General features: G+C 37.0%; 2 pseudogenes; both read left to right on the top strand.

The window, feature by feature from the left end:
* The first annotated feature begins 3,647 nt into the window (after window positions 1-3,647).
* On the top strand, window positions 3,648-5,036 carry LOC113318720 (annotated as a pseudogene).
* A 7,030-nt stretch (window positions 5,037-12,066) lies between these two features.
* LOC113316334 overlaps window positions 12,067-19,807 on the top strand; it is a 58,931-nt pseudogene continuing 51,190 nt past the window's right edge.

Here is a 19,807-nt window from a genome sequence, read left to right as displayed (position 1 = left end):
GCCCCTTCGTCTCTTTTTTTTGTCTCGAAAACCACCACCCCAAATCATGGCTTCCAATGTTGATGATCATGATAAACAACAAAAAGAATAATTTCTCCTCTCAATTGTAAGTAGTATATTACTTAGTTAATATTCTTTTACATATGAGAGTATAAATCATTATGCGAGTATCATCTAGTTGTTGATACTGATCATCAACATCAGAAGCCATGATTTGGGGCGGTGATTTTTGAGACTAAGGAAGAGACGAATAGGCAATAAAAGAATGAAAATAATAAACCCTAACACATAGACGTTTAAATAGTAGGTTGAACAGACAACAAAGAATTGATAATAACATGATTACATTTTGTTTACATCACTAGTATGTATAAACGTGGAGCACCTATTTTCAGTATTGGTAATAGTTGAGGAATAAACACGTATAAATTTAAGTCTTTCTCTGTATTGTTAAGCCACTGTCTTGCCAAGACAGAGATTGACTCCCATTGGTAATTCTCAACCAAAAGATAAGACTTGAATTTATATAAATCATCGATAGTGGCTTAACTTTTCATGACTAATTTGTTTAGCGTCATTTTGATTTTTTTTAATGTAATTTTGTTCATAAACAAATAGAGGTTCTTACAAAGCAGCAGTTTATTACTACTACTATTATTTATTTTTTTAAAAGTGATAATTATACATCTATATGAATGATAAGAATCAGAGTAAGCAAACTTAGATGAGTAGGAATGCATTCTATATACTATAATCAAGTTCAGTTCACCCTCTCTATTTTTCTTCTTGTGAGTAAGAAGGGGAGAGTTAAATCCGCACCAGTGGAAATACTACTTTCACAATTGTTTCTCTCTGTGTAGTATAAGGTCGGAGGTTGAGGTGCATTGAGACATGCTGACATTATAAACTTGGGATTTCGACTGAATCTTGTCAGGAAGGATGGGCGTGCTCAGGAGGCCGGCCCATACCTATTCAGTACCAACACATATTTTTTTTTATAAAGTCATGGATCAAATTAAAGAAAAGTTTATATTATAAGCAAGGTTTAGAATAAATTTATCACAAGTCTACACATCCTTGTACGCTTTTATAGCCTATTTGGATATACACTTAGAAGTTATTTTTCGACTTTTAGAAGTGGAAAAGCAAGAAGTTATTTTGGTGGTTGAATTTCAAAACAATTTCTAAAAATAAAAAAATTAACTTTTTGTGAAGCAAAATAGTTTTACTTCTGACATCTTCTTCTGGAGAAATAGAAGCACTTCTACTTTTGGTATCCAAACATGCTATAGGTAATTAATAGCATGTTTGGATACCAGAAACAGAAGTGCTTGTGTTTCTCCAGAAGCAGAAGTCAGAAGTAGAAGTCAAAAAATTCTGCTCCTAAAAATTATATGAAATTGTGTACCTAAACTAACTTCTGACTTTTTTATTTCCAGAAGTCAAAAAGAAATTTTTCGAATGATATCCAAACATGCTATTATTCCGACACATTTCTATTCATCATAAATAAGTATATCTAGTGTTTTAATTTGTGTACTAATATGCAAGATGTTCCGGACAAATCCATCCGACAATCATGTCCCTTGAAGAAATCTGCCCCAAACCCCAAAATTTTCCCAACATAATTCAATGGATCCTGATCACCTTCAGCTCATCTGTAGGCTCTATGGAGTCATGAGAGTTCCCATAGAATGGTAGCGGAACTCTCACCGTCTTGTTTTCATTAAATCATTTTTTCGCTTCCATTAGAAAACAGCAAATCGTCTTCAAAGAAAATGTCGATCAATAAAATGAAACCGGACTTTATAATTTCTTAAAAAAAAAAGAAAAATTGTCCTTTTTTTTTGAAGGGTTAATTGAGATACTTTTTTTTTTAACTGGGGCTAAGTGCCGGCATGGTCGATAGATTGCCGACATGGAAAAATCATGCTGGCAGCTACAGTAAAATATCCCCAATTAATTGTTCTTTTTCTTCCCGTTAAACTTTTGATTATATATAAGTATATACAAGTAAACAATACTCATTAACTGGCCCAAGTATTACCAAATGGGAAAGATGCTCTCGTCACTTATCAACTGCCCCCGAAACCTATTTTTACAAGAAATCTCAAAATCATCGTTTTGTTCGTTGTTTGTTCTCGCACAATGAATTTTTTTTCCTACATATTCTACCTTTGGAATTGGTATATTTTGCGGTTTCCTACGGAAAACTAAACTCTAGTCGAGGCACTATTATTTTATTTGTAGAGTTTAAAAAAATTATTTTTTCTTAATGTTCATCATTCATTTTCTAAAGAGCTAATCGACAGAGCAGACCTAATGGGGAATCAAGACTGAAAGTAAGTAGGGGCTTAATCTCACTTTGCAGATACGAACAATAAATAGAAAAAATATTATTTATGCCCAACTCCGCCCCTTAATGGATCCTTATTATAGCACCGAGGTGAGAACAATGTCTTTATGGGTTCAGGCCTCATACAAAATGATTCAAAAATCAAAATGACTATGTCCTCGTTTATATCTAGACACCAATGACATCAGAATTGGATATTCCGATTAGTATTTTTTTACTTTGACTTCACAAATTTGGTCGTACACATAAACTCTCCTAGCATGTTGGTTGTAGTGTTCATTTATTTAATTACTTTTTTTTTTCTCTTTCCGATGCATGAAATTTTATTCTTCCCTTTTTTTAATAGGTACCCAGTTTTATTTGGGAGGGTATCAAAATTCATATAAAACAAATTGGTATTCTTCCAAATAAACAGATTCCCCTATCAGCAACTATGAAAATTTGTCCATAATAATAGTTAGATTAAATCAAACTTCCTTGAGCCAGATCAAGCCAAAACAAATTAAGATGAGCTAAAGTTTTTATTATGAGAAAGGTTATGACTGTTTGTATCACAAGCCAGCGCATCTCAATACAGTTGTGTTGACTTGTGTTTTTATGATTTCATATTTTGAAATGGATATTACTAGCGTTGTTAACATGTATACCAGCATACAAGTTAAGATTTAAGTTAACAAACTATTATTTTTTTTATTAAATCTTAACTTATACACCAGTATATAAATAAATTAACAACACCCGTAATTGATTAATTAAAAACTCAAAGTACTTACGTCAACGGTAGCCATAGAAAAATCAACAAATCACAATATTACTAACCCCAAATTCAATCGAATAATCAAACAAAAATAACATGATCGGCCAATAAATTAACTCTTTTATTCGAAGTCAGTGATTCAATTCTTCGCGCTAATCATTTCTAAGAACAAAAAAATGTTTCAATCTTAATAGGCACCAAGATTTCAACCAAAAACATTAAAATTACGTGAAAACGATCGGCACGAAGATTTAAACATGTGACCTAACATACAAGAGCTAGTTATAATTTTTTTACCGGCTAATCCACTAAAAATTAAAAGAGTACTGAAATAAAATAATTGGGCCACAAATTAAAAATAAAAATTGGGCCATCATCAAATGCATTCAAAAGATTAGATTTTTCGTGTCATAAACGCAATAAATAACAAATTTAAGGGTACTTACAGAAAAATGAAGCAACCCAGAAGAACCTCATATCCTATCATCTTCCTCCTCTATTGAATTCATCATCCTCATCTTCAAGTTCTGCTAACATACGCCATCATCATGCCAGGAGGTGAACTTCTTTATCCTTCACCGCAACATTAACCTGCAACACCACCGCAGCAAGTCAGCAACCTACAATAATAAAAACAGCAACATCAGAATTACTAGAAGATGGTCTCGAATCAAAGCGGAAGCACGGCGTGATGCAGAATCAGAACCTTCTTTAGCATCACCCTCTTCCCTTGAAAGATCAGGTAACGAACTCTGTTCTTCCAACCTTATTATCAACACTTCTATATGATTTGTGTCTGAACTCGTTCGCAACCGATTCCGGTTTACGTTCTGCGATTGTAGCCGATTTAAGAGCAGTCCGGGCTCGTAACCCAACTTGTGTGTCTTACTCACATTGTTTGTTGAATTACAAAGGTTTTTAGAATTGCACACAAATTAGCCTTAGCATTACATTCTAGGATTGAGGATGTTTTTGCCGTGGATATACATCCCCGGCGAAGATTGGGAAAAGGGATATTTTGAGAATCTGCCGTAATTGGATGTGTCGATTTTGCATCATGTAACGCTAGGTGGGACGGGAAATCGGCACCCGAAGATTAGTGATGGGGGAGTTGATTGGTGAAAAACAACTGCTGTGGGTAATCCTGCTAGATTAGTTGGTGGGAAAGAGAAACCTTCTAGGCATGAAGATGTACCTGGGGAGTCTATGGATCATCATACTTCTTTTATATATATATATAATATATTCTTTTGATGCAAATACTTCTTTTATATTTGATGGGTCTGGTTATATTATTTAAAAAAGTTAAAGTTTTACAGTATCTGGTAGATTTTTCTGCTTTTGTTGTTACGAGAGCTTTGTCCTTTGTTATGGAAATTAGCAGTGTCAGACATTGCAAATTGCTGATTATTTTAGAATAAATCTCCTGTGTTATATGGTTTTTTGTGCTTGTTTCTATGGAAATATGGGAAATTTTGGATTTGGAACTTTAAATGGGGGAAGGGGGGGTTGACGGGTGGTAAAATGGATTTTAGTGATACACTGCTAGCATCTTTGTGGCAGAGAAGATTAGTGTTTTATTTTGGTAGTTGTGTTACGAGGCCCGAAAATGCTTTATACCCCGCTTTTTTTGCCTCCAAACTTTGTCCCCGCGACGTCTCATCGCGTTAGTGGCTCATCCAACACCAATGGGTCCCCTGCTTGCTCCAGCACCAATGAAAAAATGCCACATCGCGGGGAGAACGGTGGGGTACAAAGTGTCGTACAAGGCCCGAAAATGGGTGAAAATTTATTGAATTTCGTTTTGTGTGAGGTAAGATTTTTGAATTAGTTTTGTTGTCAGAGGTAAAGTTTGTCAGTTTTTTTTTATTAAATGCAGTGGACTCTCATTTCTGAATTTGACTACTTTGATTTTAAGTGCTTTTTCTTTATAGGCAAAATAAGAAGATTACATATCACCTCTTAACACACTGTGGTCGTTACAAAGAGTTGGCAATAACCAGATCCGTGGGATAGACCAGACCATCTGACTCACATTAGTCTTAGCCCACTGAGCCAGATCGTATGCTATTTTATTAGCAGTTCCATGTATATAAGTGAAGCGAAGAGACTTGAATTTAGGGATTACGTTTTCCACATCTTGAAATAGAAAGTGAGTTCTCTGGTCTCTCAAAAATGTCTTATGATTGATTTGGTGCAAGGTATTCATGGCATCACTTTCAATGATAATCTAATCCTGTTTGTTCTTCCACGCAGGATTTAGGGCATCTCTAATGGCTCGAATCTCCGCTTCTTCTGCTGAGCAGCAATCCAAGTAAGTTGCTTGAGCAAAAATGAATATTAGTTCTGAATTTCTGATAATGAACCCCATTCCTCGTTCTTTAGAGTTTAGATTCCAAGCACCGTCAGCATTTATCTTTATCCAATCTGTTGGAGGATCCTCCCATGGAGATGTTAACTGATGGGGTGTTATTGCAGATATCTTGTTCATGATTGGAGCTTTAGGGGTATCTATCAACATGGATTTCGCTCTTGCCCAGATTGTTGAAGGTTCTTCTAGTAAGTCATTGTGGTCGATCTCATTTCTGCTTGTCCAAATTGACCACATCATGCACGCAATCTTCATGAACGAATCATCTCTTCCAGAAGAATCTTTGTAAGGTTGTAGCCGGAGCCAATATCTAATCCACTGATCAAAGGTAAAATTCTGGAACTGTATATTCTGAATATTTAGGATTACCCATACTTGATTCAGTCTAGCACAAGATACTAGGGAATGCGTAATGGTCTCAGATTTCAATTTACACCTAGGGCAAATATATTCGGAACTGTGTATACGATTATGTAGAATTTATTTAGTAGGTAATGCCCCTTTCAAAGCTTTCCACACAAACAACTTAATTCTTTCAGGGAGGTTTTGTTTCCACAAGGTTAACCAAAGTTCATTGTTTGTTTTGTCCCCACTCGTGCTGAGAGCACAATAGGCAGATTTTGTATTGAAGTTGCCATCTTTTGATGGAACCCATACCCTTCTATCACTAGAGGGCTCAACACTAAGAGTGATTTGTTCAATCAATTCTTTTGTATTTTGATCAAAGACAACACTTAGTTTTGCTGTATCCCATGTTCTTGTTTCCTGAATTATGAGGTCTTGTACTTTCAAGTTTACATCAGGAGCAGAGTTATTCTTTGGTGTAGCAATCCCTTTACCAGGTATCCAGTTGTCACATCATGGGTCGATGAAACTGTCTTCCCCCATTACCCATGATATAAATGGTTTGATTTTACACATAGTACGATGTAAGCATTTCCAGACCCACGAGGATCGGTCTGAGAATTTAGAGTTTAGGATATCTGTCTTAGGATAATATTTAGCTTTTAAAACTTTTGCTAGGAGTGAGTCTGGTTGCTCTACTAACCTCCACACACTCATCGCCATCATTTCCATGTTGTTAATTTCGCTAATTCCGAATCCCAGACCTCCTTCTTGTTTTAATTTGCAAATATTTTCCCACGCTATCAAGTGAAGTTTTCGCTTTTTTGAATTAGGATCTTCACCCCACCAGTATCTGTTCAAGTGACTATCAATCTTCTGACACATGCTTTTAGGGATCAGGAATGTTGCCATTTGATATAACGACATATCTTGGCCCACATGTTTTACCAAGGTGGTTCTTCCTGCTTTGGATAAGAATTGGGTGAGCCAACCATTAACTCGTTTTTCTACAGCAGAAAGGAGGGCGAGATGAGTTTGTGTTTTTGATCTTAAAACTGTTATAGGAGCCCCTAGATATTTTTCCCCAAGGTTGAGCTCAGATATATTAAGAATTTTTGCTAATATCCTTATATGTTTTGGATGAACTTTTTTACTGAAAAAAATTCCCGACTTGTCGAAATTAATTTCTTGACCACTTGCTTTACAGTATTTTTGCAGGTACTCTTTAATAGCGTGGAACTCTGGAATGGTGGCCTTAGCAAAAAGCAAATTGTCGTCAGGTTAATTTCTTCTGGATGTTTGATGTAAGACGATAATGCTTTTGCGCAAATGATATATAGGTAGGGGATAAAGGGTCCCCTGCCTTAATCCTCTTTCTGGTTTAAAATTCCCCAATGGGGCACCATTAAGAATGATAAAATACGATACAGTTCCCAGGCAATTCATAATTAGCTTTATCCACTTTGGATGAAAGCCCAATTTAGTCAAAATTTTGGCCAAAAAAGACCACTCAAGCCTGTCATAGGCTTTGGACATGTCCAACTTTATGGCAACATATCACACCCTTCCTTCTTTATGCTTGATTGAATGTATTAGCTCATGGACCAACACAATATTGTCAACAATTTGCCTTTTGGAGACAAATGCACTTTGATTAGGTGATATTACTTTTTCCAGTAATGGCTTCATCCTATTAGCCGTAGTCTTAGAGACAACTTTTTAAGCAAAGTTGCACAGCCCGATAGGCCTGAATTGGTCGACAGAGTCAGCCATAGGGTTTTTTTTGGTGTCAAGGCTATATTTGTATGATTAAACTGTGTTAGAAGATGTTCAGACTCAAAGAATTGTTTGACCATCATAGTGACACTTTCTCCTACCATTTCCTAGTAATTTTGATAGAACAGGACAGTGAACCCATCAGGTCCTGGTGCCTTTTTTGCTCCCAATTGGAAGGCAACTTTCTTTATTTCCTCATCTGTCAACGGGGCCACTAGGGCCTCATTATCTGTGTGAGCCTCATTATCTGTGTGAGTAACTTTGGACTTAATTGTATCAGTGATGTTGTCAGTAACTTTGCTATAAAGTTGTTGAAAATATGTGATGAGTTCTTCACCAATGGCCTCTCTAGTTGTTAACCAAGTCCCATTTCTGGCTTTAAGCCAAGAAATGTTATTTCGTTTTCTTCTAAACATGGTGGATTTGTGAAAGAATGACATATTTTTATCACCTTATTGTAACCATAATTCTCTAGATTTATCTTTCCACAAGATTTCCTCTATAGAATATAGGTACGTGAACATGTCAAATAAAGCAGAGATTGGATTAGTATCTCCTGGTGAATTCATTTACACCTCTTTTAAATTCTCTTTTGTTTCATGTATTGAGAAGATGTTCAGACTCGTGAGTTTGTTGAAAAAAGTTGCAGTAGTTTTTGAAGAAGAAAAACGTCTCCGTGAAGAAAAAGAAAACAAAACAAAAAAATGGGTCACTTCCTAATAAGTGATCAGAGAAGGATTTGAGGGTAAGAGCAACAGAAGATTGCTTCCTCAAATTAAGAAAGAAAAAAATTGGCAGGAGTGCCATGTTGTCACGAGACTCTAAATTCTACTCGTGATAAGAAGAAGAAAAAATGGTTGGGTAAAGGTGGAACCTCTGAACCATCTATGAGATCAAGCTTCAAAAATGGCAACTGAAGAGCTAGCAAAATTTCTAGGCTAGCAACAAAAGAAGAAAACAGAAGACAAGGCGATGGAGACACTACAAGGAAAAGTAGAAAAAAAAAAACTACTGCGAGCGGAAAGCAAACAACTGCCGAAGCGAAAATTGGGTGAAGATCAAGAACAAAAACCAATTACAAATTACGGGGGGAAGATGCATGAGCATAGATTTAGTGGAAAATATGAAGTTTAAAAACAAAGAGAAAATATGAAGTTTAAAAACACCCGAGAAGAAGAAAAAAGTTGCTGACAAAGAAAAAATACAAGGGAAGTGGAAACACTATTAAGAAGAGTTCACATTTGATCTACAATTTAAGTGTCACCAAAGAAAAAAAATGAACAAAAAAAAATATATATAAGAAAAAAGAAAAAAACACTTCCTAATAAGTGATCAGAGACTGAGGGAAGAGAGCGATGACAAATCTGCCTCCTCAATTGCAAAACAAGGAGTTTGAGGATAGAGGTACTGCCTCCTCAATTGCAAAACAAGGAGTTTGAGGGTAGAGGTACAGATGCCTCCTCAAATATCAAAACAAAAGATGACACTCCTTGCTTTGATATTTGAGGAGGCCTCAAACTCATGCCTCCTCAAATATCAAAGCAAAAGATGACACTGCTTGCTTTGATATTTGAGGAGGCCTCAAACTCCTTGTTTTGCAGTTGAGGAGGTAGACTTGTCAACGCTCTCTTCTCTCAGTCTCTGATCACTTATTAGGAAGATTTTTTTTTCCCTTTTTCTTCTTCATTTTTTCTTTAAACTTCATATTTTCTCATCTCAATAAATTTTTCTTGATCACTTATTAGGAGGTGCTCTTTCTTTTTCTTCTCTTATTTTCTTTTCGATCTTGCGGAAGACTTTCACGCACATATGGATGGAACGTGGCTCTGATACCGTGTTGAATTTTTGATATGTTTTGATGATCACGGAGATATATGAGCATAGATTAGATCTGCTCATATAGAGCTCCTAGATATGGAACAAGATGATTCTCAAACTCACTTTTTTATTAATGTTCTTGTTCACCTTACAACTGAGGACATCATTGCCTTTTTATAGGCTTTGTATACCGATTAGGACTTTACCTAGACTTTTCTAGAGAACACTGTTAGCTAGCCTTTTTAGACCGACCCTTACAGACTCTAGAGAATTCTTTTCTCTATCTTATCTTGATCAAACCAGTTACATATTCATGTTTTCACACTGTAACAGCTGACTGATTCCTATCTCTAGTATTCTCTAGAGATTTCTAACACCTAATGTTATAGAACCTAGTTCACACTTATCAAGCAAACTAGATTACAAATTAGACTTTTCCAATTTGTAATCACACTGTAACACCTGATTTTTGGGGGCGTATCTTCTCTTCTTCTTCAACATCATGTCTTCATATATATATATCTTCTTATCTCTTCAATTTGAAACGGAAGCTTAATTTGACGCCCATATGGATCGAGACAAGCTCTAATACGAGATGATTTTTTAGATATTTGATGATCATGGAGATGTATGAGCTTAGTTTTGATGTTGCTGCTCATACAGAGCTCCCGTATATGGAGCAATATTGTTCTCTCCAAACTCACACTTTTTATTTTGTTTTGCTCGCATCATAGCTTCTTTGCAACTGTTCTCTTTCTTTGGGCTTTTTACAAAAGTAGGCCTGTTTTTTTGGTGCTTTTCAAATCTAGGTCACTTTTTTTATTTATTGCTAGACTAGGCAAGTTTTGACCAAAAGTGATGGATGGAAAGTTAGCACCGTTAGGTGTAACTAAAAAGACCTAAAAGTCCTTTGTATCACTGATTTAATGTTATATCATTGATTTAACTCAGTTCCTCCTTTGAAGTCCTTTGAATCGACGATTTGAGTCTGTGTCACTGATTTAAATCGGGGAACGGTTTCAGTTCAACCCATGTATGTACTGTAATCACGACCATTTCCCTGTCATCATTCTCAGAAGCAAAGAGAACCCATCATTCTCAGTTCAACTCATCTATGTGTGTATATAATCCATCAAAAGCAGTATCTAATTGACGGCAAAGCTAATTCAGTTTAGGCTGAAACAAGAGTTGTGCGGTTCATGCATTTTAACAAGCACCTCGTGTGCGTTTTGCTGCTGCTTCAGAGATAAACTCCCTCTTGATTTCTAAGACCATATTATATCTCTTTCCCTGCAATATGATTCAATTCCACCAATACCTCCCATTTCCAATCATTCAAACCTATAAAATACACATTAATCTCTTCAACATTTGTTCTCCCAGCTACACCTAGCAACATCACTGCTAACACCTGCTCCCTGCAATTCCATCTCAGACTCATAGCACCATTTGTTCTCCCAGCTACACCTAGCAACACCACCTGCTACTACTTGTACATTGCATCACTTCAACTGCTTCAGTTCTTTCGACCATCCCAGCACGATAATCTCTGTCTTCCTACTCAATTCAATAACACAAGACAACTATTCTCCACAGACTTTCCTGTAACAAAAAAAGCCAATTCTTGGTTGTTCCATTTTCTTAGATCTGACATTCTCTGACGCAACACACAAACCCATTTACCACCAGTTGTGACTTCTCTGCAGCACAACTCCAACATCAACCAGCCTTTTAATATCAATTCCTGCAGCTGCAATATACCTGCAATTTTAGCTGAAATCAGTGATGCACACATCAGCAACTTCTGCAGCACTGCATCAAAAACTCCACCTGCTCATCCCTTCAGCCATCAAACTTACCCACTAATTCACTATAAACTGCACTCATTCAATTAACACAGTACCTCAACAACTCTGCAGTTCCACAAGTGCCTCCAGCTCCTCTGTAACAACCATTCTCTCTCTCAAACCATCAGCTCTCCACATTTCTGAGCAACATAACCCTGTCTCAGATACTGCTCGGAACAACAACAGCGGACTCAAATCAATTATACCATCACCTATTTCACATCAACATCATTACAGCTCTCTTACAGCACATCCTTCTCTTAACTTCAAGGTCAAAGAACCAACACCTTTTCGATCTCTCAATTCAATTGAAATCCAACTTCCACTTCTTCATCTCTGTCTCAATTTTGGTTCTTAAATTACACAACCTCTTCTGAATCTCAACCTCCGCAGCATAGATCCCATCGATCTCAACCTCCACAACAACCATTTCACTCTAATTCTGTAATAAATTCATAACAACCACAATTGAAACCCCTTTCTCAGCTTGTATTCGACATGAACCACCCTTTTGTGCAGCGAACGCTATCTTTCTCTGCACTAACAATCAATCAAACATCCTTCTGAAATCAACAAATCTTATGGTTTCAAACTCAATTTGAGCAACCCATCTTCTTATTCATCAACATAACCACAAAAATCTCACTTCTCTGCTGCCTTCTAACACAATTTTCACCACACAAACACCAAATTCCATGTTCATTCAAATGCAAGAACCCATTTATTTTCATGCCACAGATCTCCTTTAATTACCTCCAAAACTTCTTATCTTCCTCCTATTCGAATTCCCGTAGAAATGCCTCCCCCAATTGAACGCGAATACCACCTGCTGCTCTCAAGTATACAACAGATGTCTCCATCCACTCTCATGTTCCATTCTGTGTTCTCGTCATTCAGGAAATTCTGTGAACAGGTTGTGTTCCATTTTCAGTTCGTGAGAAGGTAGATTTTTGCTGATTTCTTAGCTCCTCCTTATAGATTTCTTGACCTGCAAAATTACATTTCATAACAAACCCACATTCATAATCATTTTGAACCTGAACAATACCTAACTTGGACGTACATCACCACAAAACCATCGGCAAAATGAGTACTCAGTGTTGTTCACAACCAACCCATTTCTTCACTGATTTTGCTCGAGTCTCCAATTCTATGAAACCCACCCTTTCACGACCTTGTATCTATCATTTCATTAATTCAACAGCAACCACTCTTGTCTCCATCTTGTCATCATAATTAAATTGTTAAATATCCTCTACCAAGTCTCAATCAGCAAACACATCACCAAAAATCATTTCAATTCCTTATCAATTTCATCTCAAATGCAGATAACCACAAATCCCTAAAAAAAAAATTGTAACATCTCCAACTAGAGTCAGATTGTAAATTTGACACAAACCCAAATCAAATCCACCATCAACTGCTTGTATTTCATCACCATATCTCAAATCAACTGCAATTGCAACTTTTAAGACAAAAAAAAAAAATCAACTGCAACGCATCGCTTTTTTAGCTCGCAACCACAATCGAAACACCTTTCTCAGCTCGCCTTCAACATCCTCCACCCTTTCTGCAGCTACCACTATCTTTCTCTAATCATCTCAAACCCTAGATTTTCTACATTAATCTCTCTTATTTTCGGAAGCGGCTGGTAAAGAACAGAGATAGAAAGAAGAACAGGAAAGGAGGAACTGAATGAATGCATTTTAGGTCTTTTTAGATTTGTAAAAAGCCCATTTTAGCAACACGTGGACATCTTACCTAGTGTGACTGACACACACGTGTGAAGGACATTTCAGTAATCTTACCACATGTATGAGATCTCCCTATATGATATTTTGGCGAGATATTGACAAGTCAACGCGATAAATTGACCGAGATGGTTAAAGTGGATGGAATCCGTTTAACTTGCCTAGTTTTACAAGAAATAAAAAAAGTGGTCTAGAAATGAAAGTGAGGGTCCAGACCAGGCCTACTTCTGCATATAATCCTTCTTTTTTCTTAACTTAGAACTTCTGTAGCAATTCTTCATGTTGTTTTTCATCTCTTTTCATTTTCTTTCTTTTCTTGTTCTTCTTTTTCTTTTACACTTGATTGGGTGATAGCTTGTGTTGGTCGTTGGGGTTTGAATCCTCTCATCTTCTTAAGCATCACATCTTCTCATCGATTTTGATTTTCGTCGCAAGCGGACCTTAACGCCCATATAGATCGAACTAAGCTCTGATACCATGTTGCGCTTCATTTCTTTGTTGTAGTATTTGCTTAGCACTGCAAAGCCGCATGTCTCGAGTGTACTTGTTCTGGAGATGTTTTCGACTCGTCAAAGAAATCAGTGGACATGTATCCACTGGAAGAAGAACAAACTACTGCTAAGGAAACTACAAGACAAAGTTTATGCAACATCGACATATCAAAAATGTCAACTTTGAAGAAGGCTAGCACAATAAAGTTAGCTATCACCGAATCCCAAGTGTCATCAAAGAAAAAGATGAAAAAAGAAAAGATAGAAAAAAGAAGAAGAAACAAAACTCCACTGAATTCGTAAGTTCAATAAACTTACAGAAGCAAAAGTGTCTCCATGAAATGAAAACAGAGAAGTTGTGTTGGAGGTGCACATGGGATTGCGTTTCTGATATTAATATTGAGGGAAGAGAGCGACACATGTTTGCCTCCTCAATAATCAAACAACAAAGATTAAGTCGAGGGAAGAGGGCAACATGATTGCCTCCTCAACTGTCGACAACTTTTTTGAAAGACAAAGTCGAGGGAATAGAGCAACATATATGCCTCCTCAGTTGTTAGCAAAGTTCAAGAGACTATTGAGGGAAGAGAGCTCCAAGGATTGCCTCCTCAATCGTTAAAGAGTTTTAGAAGCCGATATCGAGAAAATGTCTATAACGATTGCCTCCATATATTGAGGGAAGAGAGCGTCAAACGATCGCCTCCTCATGTTGTGGGAAGAGAGCGTCAATGAAGACAACCTACTCGATTTCGGAAAAGAGAAGAAAAAGAAATGGCAAGAAAGCCAAGTTGTCGGAAGAGAAGAAGAAAATGTTTGGACGGGAGTATCCGCATAGAAGACGGCAATACTCCCCAAACACCAAAAGGTGAAATGAGTCCATACATGAAGTCAGCGGACATGTATCCGCTAGGAGAAGAAAAACTACTACTAAGTTATCATTCTATAAAGCCAGAAGATTAAGACAAAGCCATAGAGAAACTAAGACAAAATATCATCGCCATGACGACAAGTGAAAAATGAAGTCACTGCGAGCAAGAGAAGCCAAGGATAAAAAAATTTGGGGGAAGATCAAGAAATCAAAGACCATTACAAATTAAGGGGAGTGTTAGAATATCCTAATTTGTAATGTTCTCCTAACTCAGATAAGTGTGAATAGAGTTTAGTCTTGTAATGTGAACAAGAGAAAAAAAAGTTATGGTGTGAACAAGTGTAGATGGTCTACCAAGTAATACCGTAGATTACTTGGAGTGCAAACAGATGTATACTTGGAGTCCAAGGGAAGTATACTTGGAAGCCAAGGGTCAGTAGCCTATAAAAAGGCAATCACATATCAATTGTAATGTGTGAGCAAGAAATACTAATAACAATCTAGAGTTTACAGAGAACTACATCTTGCTCCACCACTATTACTATCTCTATCTATCTAGGAGCTCTGTATGAGCAACTCTATCACTAGCTCATACATCTCCACGCACTACCTTCTATCAATATTACCAAGAATCAGGTTTATTACAAAATATCAACATCCTTGTTCCTAATTATGATGTACATCTTTGGGGTCGAGATTTAAGCTTCTGCTTTAAGATTGGGGATTTCTGGTTTTTCTTCCGGTGATTATTGGTAGCTGTTAGTGTTAGTTTTTGCTTTGTTGGTACTACTGAATTGTTAATGAAAAAGCAAGTTTATTAGAGACCAAGGTTTCGTTGTTCCTTGGATAGTGGTTCTATCTGCTATAGGAGAAGGAATTGATTTTCCTGTTCTTTCTTCTGTTAGAGACTCGTCTCTCGGTGAAGATGATTTGATCCAAATCGGCCATGTAGGACCGGGTTGGTTCATCTCTAATTCGGTGTGTAAGAAAATATCTTCAATTTTCTTGATGTTGAAGTTTTATCTCGTGTAGTGTGCCTGTTAGAAAACTAGGTGTCGTCTGTATGAAGCTTTGCTTCTGTCGATAGTCTTTATAGCCTGTTTTGGCAATTTAAGTACGTAAGCCTGCTGTCAGTAGTTTTTTTAGCCACGTGTTGGCAAACTAGTAAAAGTTGTTTTAATCACCAGCGTAGTTGGACTTTGAAATTGATTTTTGGACCTGAATTCATTATTTCGCTGATGAATTTGCCTGTTTATCCCCCCATTGTTCCGTTGTTTTGATGTTTTGACCCGCTTTTATCGTGCTCATTCTCGGGCTGCTCCTGTCGATGATTTAAAAGAAAAAAAAAAACGTTTGAGGGAAATATTTATTTTTTTATTCTTAATTTTGTTTTGGACGTTCGTCTCTATTTACGAAGAAGAAGCGGTTTTTTTGTCGGGACGTAACTCCTTTTAGATCTGATCCATCATTTTGCTCGTTTAGTCCATGTCTCGTTCCCGGCACAAATATGGCAATCCAGCTCTCCAATTTTCTTCTCTTAGCATCTCTAAAATCCCAATTTCAATCCCAAATTAGTTTCCATTCAAAACCTTCGTCAGAGCTCTTTAACAGTAAATCCTAAAAGGCCTATAGCGCATTCATCCCCTACCACTAAAATTCACCCAAGAAACTCTACCTAACTCAAAGCCGTTCTACCACTAAAATTCACCCAAGAAACTCTACCTAACTCAAAGCCGTTCTAGGCCCAAGATGAACATTCTAGCCTGGAATTGCCAAGGCATTAACAATCCAACTTCTATTCAACACCTACAGGGCCTAGTATCATTGTATAAACCCAATATCATATTCCTTTCAGAAACTTTAGCAAATGACCGACATATGTCAAATCTAGCTCGATCGCTTCAATTCCAAAACCTAATCTCTGTTCCTAAAGTAGGTCGTAGAGGTGGACTTTGTCTTATGTGGAACAACCTAAATATTCAGATTCTTCTTCAGTCCCGGAGTTACATTCACGTCATCATTACTCCACCTGGCCCTGCACAACCGTGGATATGTACCGGCATCAAGGGCCCTCCTCATCCAGACGCAAGAATAGACTTTTGGCAAGATTTCCCAACAATCTTCCCAAATACCAACAACTCAACTCCTTGGCTCCTAATAGGGGACTTTAATGACATAATGGATCAATCGGGAAAAAAAGGTGGCAGACAAGTCACTTATAGTCAGACTCAAGCGTTCATAACAATGATCGACCAAATGGGTTTTATCGATCTAGGATTTCGAGGAGATCCATTCACTTGGACCAACAACCAACATGGTCAAGACAACATCATGGAAAGACTAGATAGAGCAATCGCAACGCAACACTGGCGAACAGGGAACCCTCATGCAGGAGTCACCCACCTTCCAAGGATTACATCGGATCACGCACCTATCCTGCTACACACCAAAACAATAGACTGGCAAGGGAAAAAAAATTACAAGTTTGAGCATCTATGACTGACACATCCACAGCTCAAGCAAATCGTCGAAACTGCCTGGACATAACAAAGCGACTCAGATTCTACCCTGGATCTTCAACTCAGGTTAATCACAACGGGGCAAACACTAATGGAATGGAACAAAGACACTTTTGGTCATCTTCCAAAGTTAATTCGCAATTCAACAACACAAATGCTATCCACATCGGAGAAGAACTAATTTTTTGGATAAATCGCGAGAAGGAGTTACGCAATCATCACCTAACCTTACTTCAATGCCATGCAACATACTGGAAGCAAAGGTCAAGAATTCAATGGCTCCAATCAGGAGACAATAATACAACCTTCTTCGATACCAAGGAAACCATCCACCGGAGACACAACAACATAAAGCAATTACAGGATCAGCAAAACAACTGAGTCAGTGATAAAGATCAAGTGATCCAAATCATCCTTGATCATTTCACCAATCAATATACGGCCCCAAACACAACTCTAGACGAGGATCTCTTGAAGCAGTAGATCCACGATTGACACCATCACAATGTGACCAGCTCTCGGCGACCGTAACGGTAAAGGAAATCAAGCAAGCATTGTTCTCCATCAACTCTGAAAGTGCTCCTGGTCCAAATGGATACACAAGTAAGTTTTTTAAAGTTTTCTGGGACACCACTCATCTTCAATTAATTTCTATGGTTCGTAGTTTTTTCGATAACTTGAACATTGTAGGATCAGAATCTCGCAACAATTATGTCTCAGCGAAATTATCAATGGTATAACACAATAGCGTCGCAGAACAATTTCAGAAACGACGTCATCAAGGATCATGAGAAAAATGTGATAGTCCTGCGAAAATTAGAGAGCTTGCGAAATTAGCATTTGTAAGGTTGCAAGAATGTCGCAAACCATATCCGAAAATAAATGACAGATTAGATGTCATCCACTATGTATTTCATTATAAATAGTCATTCGAGTTGTAAAGGAGGGGGAGATCTTTTTTAAGTAAGAAACAAGTAAATGGGAGAGAAAAAGTTCAGAGCAAAGATCATTCTTGACTTCTTTATCTTTCTTGTAAGAACATTCAGAAATTAATCAATAAAGTTAAGAGTGTAAACCTAAAATGAGCTAATCAATAATGAAATCATATGAGGGGTGTAGTGTAGGATTTCCTGCAACTACATAATGGCGCTAGAAACAGGGAATTGAAGATCGAAAGTTGAAGACTGTTGATTGAGAATATTCAAATCAAGAAAGTGATTAAATAAATTAGTGAATCAGTTAGAAGAAAGATGAGTAGAATTAATGAAAATGGCAAAAGATTGGAGTGTAATATGATAACAAAAATCTTGATCAATGAATTCCATGAAAACATCAAAGGAAGAATACATAAACGAAATTTTGAAGGAAAGAAAGTTATGGAGGTAGAAAAAACATCACCCTTGAAAGATTGGGAAAAGCAAAAAATTGCATTCATGGCGGAAGAAATACCAAAAGAAAATTTGAACCATACATCTCCGTTGGTCATCACAGTGCCTATTACACGAAAAGAGAAGGATGCAGCAATAAAATCCACAGAAGAATGGATGTTGAACATAACTTTAATCGATACATGAAGTTCAGTTGATATAATATTTTATCATGCATTCCGGGGAATGGGATTTAAAGATGAAGAAATGTCCAGTTCAGCATATTTTGTTCACGGCTTTGGAAAATCCATAACAAAACCTAAAGGAGAAATAGTGGTACGAATTCCACTTGGAGAAATCGAAACATATGAAACATTGTGCGTGGTGGATATGGAATTGCCATATAATATGTTATTAGGAAGATCATGGATACATGTGATAAAAGATGTGGTAGCAACGTCGCATCAATGTATTAAATTCCCCACTCCAAATGGAATAGGTGAAATTAGAGGAGATGTTGACAATGCGAAATTATGTCATCAAATTGAAGTAAAACATTATGAAGAACAAGCAAAAAAGAAACAATTTCGCAGAAAATTGGCAAAGGAAGCAAAGAAGGAAGAAGAATTTAGAGTATATATGATAAGGGCAAAAGAAGAAAAAGGAATACCTAGCGAAATTTCGGAAGAAGGGGAAGGACCCATAAAAGCAATAAAAGAACCAACACCAATGGGAGAACCTAGACCCAGTTACACTGCCGCAGAACCAACAAAAGAAATAAATGTTGGGACTGTACAGGAGCCTCTAATGTTGAGAATTGGAACCAAAATGGATATACAAGAAGAAAAAATAACTGTTAACTTGTTGCGAGAATATAAAGATATTTTCGCAGGAAACATGGATGAGATACCAGGAATAGATCCATCAATTGCTTGCCAAAAATTGGAGACTAACAAAAATGTGAGACCATTTAAACAGAGAATAAGAAAAATTACAACAACTTACGATTCCCAAATAGAAGAAGAATTACAGAAAATGCTTGAGGCAGGAATTATAAGAGAAGCTAAATACCCAGAATGGATAGCGAATATGGTCATTGTCCCAAAGAAAAACAAGGGAATCAGGATTTGCATAGATTTCAATGATTTGAACAAAGCTTGACCCAAAGATAGTTTTCCGTTACCAGATATTCCTCAAATGGTGGAATCCGCAGCGGGAAATGATAGGGTATCATCTTTAGATGGGTACAAAGGGTATAACCAAATTCCTCTCGCTGAAGAAGATCAAGAACATACTGCTTTCTTTGCCCCTATAGGTTTATATTGTTACACGAAAATGCCATTTGGTTTGCGAAATGCGGGAGCGACATATCAAAGAATGGTAGAGAAGGTGTTCGCAAAATGGATATATAAAACATTAGAAGATAAAGACCATGTACAAGACTTGAGGGAGATTTTTGAACAAATGCGACAGTATAACATTAAATTGAATCCTGAGAAGTGTACTATTGGAGTTGCATCGGAAAAAAATTTAGGCTACAT

This window comes from Papaver somniferum, chromosome 10, assembly GCF_003573695.1.
Source record: "Papaver somniferum cultivar HN1 chromosome 10, ASM357369v1, whole genome shotgun sequence".
Classification (NCBI taxonomy): domain Eukaryota; kingdom Viridiplantae; phylum Streptophyta; class Magnoliopsida; order Ranunculales; family Papaveraceae; genus Papaver; species Papaver somniferum.
The sequence above is the reverse complement of the archived record's forward strand: the minus strand, read 5'-3'. Positions and strand labels throughout refer to the sequence as shown.